This window comes from Loxodonta africana, chromosome 12, assembly GCF_030014295.1.
Source record: "Loxodonta africana isolate mLoxAfr1 chromosome 12, mLoxAfr1.hap2, whole genome shotgun sequence".
Taxonomy (NCBI): Eukaryota; Metazoa; Chordata; class Mammalia; order Proboscidea; family Elephantidae; genus Loxodonta; species Loxodonta africana.
In genome coordinates this window covers 58,052,872-58,059,437 of record NC_087353.1, presented here as the reverse complement: position 1 = coordinate 58,059,437, position 6,566 = coordinate 58,052,872, and positions in this window count along the sequence as shown.

The window sequence follows — 6,566 nt, the reverse complement described above, 5'->3', positions numbered from 1 at the left end:
CATAATTCACCATGACCAAGGGAGATTCATACCAGGTATGCAGGGATGGTTCAACATAGAAAAACAATGTAATCCATCATATAAATAAAACAAAAGACAAGAATCACATGATCCTATCAATTCATGCAGAAAAGGCATTTGACAAAGTCCAACGCCCATTCATGATAAAAACTCTCAGCACAATAGGAATAGAAGGAAAATTTCTCAACATAATAAAGGGCATTTATACAAAGCCAACAGCCAACATCATTGTAAATGGAAAGAGTCCGAAAGTATTTCCCCTCAAGAACAGGAACCAGACGAGGATGCTCTTTATCGTCACTCTCATTTAACATTGTGGTGGAGGTCCTAGCCAGAGCAATTAGTCTACATAAAGAAATAAAGGGCATCCAGATTGGTAAGCAAGAAGTTAAAGTATCTCTTTTTACAGATGACATGATCTTATACACAGAAAACCCCCAAAGAATCTTCAAGAAAACTGCTGAAACTAATAGAAGAGTTAGGCAGAGCGTCAGGATACAAGATAAACATATAAAAATCAGTTGGATTCCTCTACACCAACAAAGAGAGCATCAAAGACGAAATCACCAAACCAATACCGTTTACATTAGCCCCCAAGAAGATAAAATACTTACGAATAAATCTTACCAGAGACGTCAAAGACTTATACAAAGAAAACTCCAAGACACTACTGCAAGAAACCAAAAGAGGCTTACATAAGTGAAAAACATACCTTGCTCACGGATAGGAAGACTTAACATTGTAAAAATGTCTGTTCTACCAAAAGCGATCTATAGATACGATGCAATTCCAACCCAAATTCCAACAACATTTTTTAATGAGCTGGAGAAAAACTTCATATGGAAGGGAAAGAGTCCCCAGATAAGTAAAGCATTACTACTGAAAAAGAAGAACAAAGTTGGAGGCCTCACACTACCTGATTTTAGAACCTATTATACCACCACAGTAGTCAAAACAGCCTGGTACTTGTGCAACAACAGATACATAGATCAATGGGACAGAATTGAGAATCCGGACATAAATCCATCCACATATGAGCAGCTGATATTTGACAAAGGCCCAAAGTCAGTTAAATGGGGGAAAAGACAGTCTCTTTAACACATGGTGCTGGCATAACTAGGTATCCATCTGCAAAAAAATGAAACAAGACCCATACCTCACACCATGCACAAAAACGAACTCAAAATGGATCGAAGGCCTAAATATAAAATCTAAAATGACGAAGATTATGGAAGAAAATATAGGGATGACATTGGAGCCCTAATACATGGCATAAACGGTATACAAAACATTACTAACAATGCAGAAACACCAGAGGAGAAATTAGATAACCAGGAGCTCCTAAAAATCAAACACCTATGCTCATCCAGGGACTTCACCAAAAGCATAAAAGGATTACCTACAGACTGGGAAAAAGTTTTTAACTATGACATTTCCAATCAGCATCTGATCTCTAAAATCTACATGATACTGCAAAAACTCAACTATAAAAAGACAAATGGGCAAAGGATATGCATAGGCACTTCAGTAATGAAGACATTCAGGTAGCTAAGAGATACATGAGGAAATGGTCATTAGCTATTAGAGAAATGCAAATCAAAACTGCAATGAGATTCCATCTCACTCCAACAAGGCTGGCATTAATTCAAAAAACACAAAATAATAAATGTTGGAGAGGTCGTGGAGAGACTGGAACACTTATACACTTTTGGTGGGAATGTAAAATGGTACAACCACTTTGGAAACTCAATTTGGTGCTTCCTTAAAAAGATAGAAATAGAACTACCATACGATCCAGCAATCCCACTCCTTGGAATATATCCTAGAGAAATAAGAGCTTTTACATGAACAGATATATGCACACCCATGTTCGCTGCAGCACTGTTTACAATAGCAAAAAGATAGAAGCAACCAAGGTGCCCATCAATGGTTGAATGGATAAATAAATTATGGTATGTTCACACAATGGAATACAATGCATTGATAAAGAACAATGATGAATCCCTGCAATGTTTTATAACATGGAGGAATCTGGAAGGCATTACGCTGAGTGAAATTAGTCAGCTGCAAAAGGACCAATATTGTATGAGACCACTGTTACAAGAATTCAGATAGTTTAAACAGAGAAGAAAATATTCTTTGATGGTTACAAGATTGGGGAGAGAGGGACAAAGAGGGGTGTTTACTAATTAGATAGTAGGCAAGAACTATTTTAGGTGAAGGGAGAGGCAACACACAATACAGCAGAAGTCAGCACAACTGGACTAAACTGAAGAAAAGAAGTTTCCTGAATAAACCGAATGCTTTGAAGGCCAGTGTCACAGTGTCAGGAGTTTGGGGACCATGGTTTCAGGGGACAGCTAGATCAATCGGCATAATAAAATCTATTAAGAAAACATTCTGCATCCCACTTTGGAGAGTGGCATCTGGGGTCTTAAACGCTAGGAAGCAGCCATCTAAGATGCATCAATTGCAAAGGAGAATGAAGAACACCAAAGACACAAGGTAATTATGAGCCCAAGAGATGGAAAGGACTACATAAACTAGAGACTACATCAGCCTGAGACCAGAAGAACTAGATGGTGCCTCACTACAACTGATCACTGCCCTGACAGGGAACACAACAGAGAATCTCTGATGGAGCAGGAGAGCAGTGGGATGCAGACCTCAAATTCTTGTAGAAAGACCAGACTTAATGGTCTGACTGAGACTAGAAGGACCCTGGAGGTCATAGTCCCCAGACCTTCTGTTAGCCCAAGACAGGAGCCATTCCCATGCCAACTCTTCAGACAGGGATTGGACAGGACTATAAGATTGAAAATGGTGCTAGTGAGGAGTGTGCTTCTTGGACCAAGTAGACACATGAGACTATGTGGGCAGCTCCTGTCTGGAGGGGAGATGAGAAGGCAGAGGGGGTCAGAAACTGGCTGAATGGACATAGGACTACAGGGTGAAGAAGAGTGGTCTGTTTCATTAGGCAGAAGGCAACTAGGAGTATATAGCAAGATATATATAAATTTTTGTATGAGAGACTTACTTGATTTGTAAACTTTCACTTAAAATATAATAATTTTTTAAAATTCAAGTAAAGAAATTAAATTCCTAATCAAAATCTTACCACCTATGATTAAATGGTAACCTGAATAATCCTATATCATTTTAAGAAATTTAATTCATAGTTAAAAACCTTCCAAAACAGAAAACTCCATGCCCAAATGGTTTCATTGGCAAATTCTTCCAAGCATTTAAAGAAGAAATAACACCAATTCTACACAATTTCTTTCAGAAAGTAGAAAAAACAGGAGAGAACACTTCTCACCTCATTTTATGAGGCCAGCATTACCCTGACACCAAAACCAGAAAAAGACATCACAAGAGAGGAAATATTGCTCATAAACATAGATGTAAAAATCTTTAAAGTTACATTAGCAACATAAATTCAACAACATATAAAAAGGATTATACTCCAAGACCAAGTGTGGTTTATTCCAGAAGTACAGGGTTGGTTTAACATCTGAAACTCAGTTAATATAATACACTGTGTTAATAGAATAAAAAGGAGCCCTGGTGGTACAGCAGTTAAGCACTCAGTTGCTAACCTGAATGCTGGTGGCTTGTACCCTCCCAGCAGCTCCTCAAGACAAAGACCTGGTAATCTGCACCTGTAAAGATTACAGCCAAGAAAATCTTACCGGCTAAATCTCTTCTGTAACACCTGGGGTCACCGTGAGTCAAAAATTGACTTCATGGCACCTAATGACAACAATAAAGAACAAAAAAACCCCACATGATCACCTTAATAGATGCAGAAAAAACATTTGACAAAATCTAATATCCGTTCCTAATAAAAGCTCTCAACAAAATAAGAATAAAAGGAAATTTCTTCAACCTGATAAAGGGTATCGATGAAAAAGCTATAGTTAACGTGATACTTAAGGTAAAAAACTGACTGCTTTACCCTTAAGAAAAGGACCAAGGTACGATGTCCACTCTTGCCCCTTCTATTTAACATTTACTGGAGATTCTAGTCAGTGTAATAAGGCAAAAAGTAAAGGCATTCAAATTAGAAAGGAAGAAGTAAAACTTTATTTTCAGATAACATGATTCTGTATGTAGAAAATTCTAAGCAATTAAACAATACACACATACACACAAACACACACAAAGACCAGAACTAAGAATCAAAATTACAAAGTCACAGATAACAATAACAAAAGCCAATATTTCTATATACTAGCAACAGTCCAAAAATGAAATTAATAAAACAATTCCTTTCACAGTATCATAAAAAAAAAAAGAGTAGAATACTTAGGAATAAATTTAATAAAAGAAGTGGAATACTTACTCAAAACTACAAAACATTGCTGAGAGAAATTAAATAAAAATCTAAATAAATGGAGAGACATTTTATGTTCGTGCATTGGAAGACTAAATATTGTTAAGATCACAGTTTGCACCAAATTGATCTATAGATTTAACACAATCCATATAAAAATCAAGACAGATTTGTTTGTAGTAACTGACCACTTGATCCTAAAATTTATATGGAAATACTAAGGACTCAGAATAGCTAAAACAATTTTGAAAAAGAAGAACAAAGTCAGAAAACTTACACTATTTTATTTCAAAACTGACAATAAAGCTGCAGTAATCCAGACTGTGTGGTAAGGGAGTAAAGACAGACATAAATCAATGGAACAAAATAGAGTCCAGAAACAAACCTTACATCTATTGTCAACCGATTTTCAACAAAAGTGTCAATGAGGAAAGGATGGTCTTTTCAATAAATGGTGCTGGGACAACTGGATATCCACATGCAAAAAAGATAAATTTAGACCTTTTCTTTACATGATACATAAAAATTAACTCCAAAGGGGTCATAGGCCTTAAGTTAAGAGCTAAAATTGTAAAACTTACAGAAGAAAACATACAAGAGAATCTTTATGACTTTGAGTCAGGCTAAAAATTCTTAGATACAGCAACAAAAGCACAATACATGAAAAAAATTGATGAATTGTTCATCATCAAAATTAAAACCTTTTGTGTTTCAAAAGATGCTACTGAGAAAATGAAAAGACAGGCTACAGACTGGGAGGAAATATTTGCAAATCATATATCTGATATGGGACTTAAATCTATAATGTAGAAAGGATTCTTAGAACTCAATAATAAACCAAAAAACCAAACCAATTGCCATTGAGTCGATTCCGACTCATAGTGACCCTACAGGGCAGAGTAGAACTGCCCCATAGAGTTTCCAAGGACACCTGGTGGATTCAAACTGGCAACGTTTTGATTAGCAGCTATAGCACTTAACCACTACACCACCAGGGTTTCCAAATTCAATAATAAGACAACTCAATTTAAAAGTGAGCAAAACTGGAAGTGGAACATAACTCCCCACTCCTTAAGTGTGTTCTGTGCACGGTGACTTCCTTCCAAAGAGAATTACATGGAAAGGGAGAGAAAAGAGTGACTTTACGGGGGAAACCTGACAAACATGACCTCAGCTAGGCGATCAAGGTCAATATCAACAGTGATAAATTGCGTTGATTATATGTACACTTGATATGAAGTGATAAGAATGGCACTTAGCCTCTGTGATCTTCCTCCTAAAAACATATAAGCCCAGTCTAATCATGAAAAAAAAATCAGACAAATCCAAATAATGGATGTTCTACAAAGCACTGCCACAGTCCTCTTCAAAACTGTCAAGATCATCAAAAACAAGGAAAGTCTGAGAAATTGTTACATCCAAGAGAAGCCTAAGAAGACGTGACAACTAAATGTAACATGGTGTCCTGGATGGGATCCTGGAACAGAAAAGGGATATTAGGAAAACAACCAAGGAAATCTAAATAAAATATGGTTTAGTTAATAATAATGTGTTGATATTGGTTCACTAATTGTGACAGATATGCCACACTAATGTAAGATTATTTGTAATGGGGAAACTGGGTGTGGGGTACATGGGAACTCTGTACTATATTCATGATTTTTTTGTAAATCTAAAATAAAGTTTATTTTAAAAAACAGAAAAAAGATTTGAATATACATTTCAACAAGAAAGATATACAAATGGCTAATGAGCCTATGAAAAAGTGCTCAACAACATTATTCATTACAGAAATGCAAATTAAAACCACAAGGAGATGTCACTTCCCACCCTCTAGAATGGCTATAATAACAAGTGTTGGTTCGGTTGTAGAGAAATCATGGTCTGCTTCTTTATGTGATTTGATATCGACTGCTGTCTCTGAGCCATCTATGAATTACTGTAATAATTTATTTTATATTTGCTCACCGTGTCCTATCTTCTTGTTTTGTTTTGTTTCAATATACCAAGATAGGCTACTAGAGTGCGCTAACTTAATTGTTGGAGCCTCTGAAGCACTAATGTCCTGTTACCATATGGTTAGAGCTATTACCAGGTATATAAGCCTATGAGTCCATTCACTATTCTTGAATAGAACCAGCTCAGGTGTCCTGATAGTCGGTCACCTAGTGTGTGGTGTAGGCTCTCACCTACTATCTTAGAGGAGTAG